The sequence below is a fragment of the Rhinatrema bivittatum genome, chromosome 12 (genome assembly GCF_901001135.1).
Source record: "Rhinatrema bivittatum chromosome 12, aRhiBiv1.1, whole genome shotgun sequence".
Lineage (NCBI taxonomy): Eukaryota > Metazoa > Chordata > Amphibia > Gymnophiona > Rhinatrematidae > Rhinatrema > Rhinatrema bivittatum.
The window spans coordinates 21,711,861-21,714,659 of NC_042626.1; the positions used below are offsets into that span (position 1 = coordinate 21,711,861).

Consider the following 2,799-nt stretch of genomic DNA (forward strand, 5'->3'; position numbering starts at 1 on the left):
AAACGTCTCTGAGCTTGAGAAAGATTTATGGCACTCTGCTTTTACTCCAAGCTCCTGAAATCCTTAGCATTCAGAAGAAAACTGCAGCTTTGATTCAGTTTCCCCCTCGGCTGCCCCTACTCACCTGACCAGCTGGTATAAGGGTAGGCATCACTGTTCTCTCTATGCTGTGCGCAAGGCCATGGGCACACAGGTCGTGAACCCCCCCACACACACACACACACACACACAGCAAAACATATTGCGCACAATATTATTGGCATTATACTGGCTCATAGTGCACAAATTTGAACTTGGCTCATAAAAAAATTGCACAAAAAGAAAGAACTTTAAAAATGTTGAGGGAATATTGGTAGGCACCTTGTCCTGAGGAAGGGGGAGAAGAAAGATTCTGTCATTTATAGTAAATGCATTTTGCCAGGAATTTATAAGTAAATCTCAGTAAAAAAAAACAAAAAACCCCCCAAAAAACCACATTTTGATGGCTTTCCGAATAGTTGCAATCTCTGTCAGGCCAGCAGAGGGCACCAGGAGCTACAGATTGGACACTGGACTAGGAGCTGTATGCCTCCTGCTGTACAGAAAGGTTTGGGAAGGGGTGGAAGTGACAGCAGTAGCTTCCCAGCAGTTTCCCAACTTGTCCCGGCTCATGCTTATCTGTGCTGCAAGTAGTAACCCCTCTGTAAATGTCTTTAGCCAGTGGCTAGCAGGAAGAGAACTTTGTTTAATGCAGGAAGCAGTGGCAGCCCTGTGAGGAGGAAGAGTGAATAGGTGAGTCACAGGCATTTCTTGGGTGGGACAGGGCATGTTCACAAGCCTCAGACCCATCCCCCAAATGGTATGTCGGTTGTGAAGGACAATCTGGGAACATTAGAAACACCTAAAACAGGTATTAGCAAATGGGCTAGGTTAATCTCCCGTCACACCACATTTTCCATTCACAATTCCTCATCTGCCGCACGTCTAAGTTTCAGTTTGCTTTGTGATGCCATCTCAGACTGAAATCCCGTGCCGGGGAAGACAATAGCAGCCTAATTGTTCATTCGTACCAAAGATATTGTTTGTGTTCAAGAGTTGACGTAAGGCAGTATCTCCAGGGCTGCTTCTGCCGAGAGAGCCATTTTGTGCATTCATGAGTCACTGATGACGGGTAGCAGTCCGGTTACAGGCCTGCGGAGATAGCAGGGTATGAGTGTAGGACTGCTCAAAAAAAAAAAAGCAAAGCTGAAGCGAGGCGCAATGGCCTAGAGGTGGGAAAGGCTTAGCACATAGGAATTACGTCCGTCCTCGGTGACATTATTAATAAACAACAAATGGTGTTTGTCTCTGAAAGCTGCTCCCCCGCCAGACACAAACATGCAAACACATACACAACGTACCATGAGCCCCCGTCCTTAACACACAAGACACACTCCGGACAGCCACTGCTATTCCAGTAATAAGACGCACACACAGCTCTGCATACCTCACTCCTGCCCTGCAGCGTCCCCTACTATTCCAGTATGCACCTCATTCCTGCCTTGCAGTCCCCCCTCTGCTGTTCCTGTACTGAGCTTCCCATTCGCTGCACCTCATTCCTGCCCTGCAGCATCACCCTATTTCCCTCCCTCCCACACACACACACACAAAGCGTTGCCAGCACACCTCGTGCCTGCCTTGCAGTCCCCCTTCTGCTGTTCCCGTGCTGAGATTCCCCCTAGGCTGCTCCGCCAATGCACCTCACTCCCTGCCCTGCAGCACGTGGTACTAAGATGAGGTTCCGTGAACGCACCCCAGTCTTGTACTGTAGCACCACCTGCTGTTGTGTTTGTAGATCTCACCCGAGGACGGGCTGCCGTCCTGTGCGGCGATTTTATGGTGTAGATAGACGCAGGCTCATGTGATTGGTTTACCTAGGGTGGACTCTTGCCTAAAGACTCAGAGCTCTGACCTAGGAACCCAAGAACAAGCCGCCACTCACGGGTCTCCCGAAATGAAAACGGAAAAGAGAACTGAAATCTGCCTGTTCATTTTGTGGCGTTACTGTAACTCTCTCATCTCCACACCAGGTGAAGATGCCCCCCGATCTTGCGCCTTTAAGAGGGCTCCGTGAAACCTTGAGTGCTTACGAGCCGGAGCTTCAGTTTAAGATGTTTCCCCCTGCCCTACCGCACTGCTCACTTACTGCTCCAAAGACTGTGCTTTGTTGTTTCCGTGGAAACCATTAGTTGCTAGGCAACTGGAGCATCATCTGTGCTGAATCTCGCATCTAATTATCCCATCACTGTGGCTGAGAGAGAGCAGAGAGGGAAATGGGGAGGGGGGTGGAATAAGATGCAGGGGATTAACCCTTTTAGCATGTCACATTCATTGCCAGCGCTTTGCTAACCTATAGAAAGGTGGACACCCTTTTTCTTCATCTGCCTGTCTTTGCCTTCTTCAACCGCCCTCGCCCCCCAACACGCCTCTGCCCTTGGCATCATCATTAGTTACTTTCAGTCCCTCCAGATTTCCTATTTCTCTTCTTGCAAATATCAGCTGAAGCCCCTCCCTATTTAAAAAAAAAAAAAAAGGAGTTTGATTTTCTTGTTGTTGTGGAACATGAGTTCAGAAAAAAAAAAGAAAACCCATATGTCATGAGTGGTATTCACAAAGGAAACTTGTCTGTGCAAGCTGTAATGAGGCATTACCCCTGCTGCATGCTTTGCTTTTTCCAGATTCCCCAGCCAGAAATGAAGCTTCTGATGCACACTGCTTCTGTGTAAAATTCCTCAAATCTAAATAGGTGGGCATACCATACTCTGCAAACACACGTCTCCT

General features: G+C 48.2%; 1 long non-coding RNA gene across 1 annotated transcript; it reads right to left on the reverse strand.

Annotated features, from left to right (window-relative positions):
• Positions 1-320: 320 nt before the first annotated feature.
• Positions 321-1,681, reverse strand: LOC115074346. Its single transcript, XR_003852221.1, has 3 exons — positions 1,645-1,681; positions 1,050-1,170; positions 321-748 (listed from the first exon to the last, which is right to left on the reverse strand). It is a non-coding gene; the product is annotated as an uncharacterized LOC115074346 (long non-coding RNA).
• Between the last annotated feature and the right edge of the window lie 1,118 nt (positions 1,682-2,799).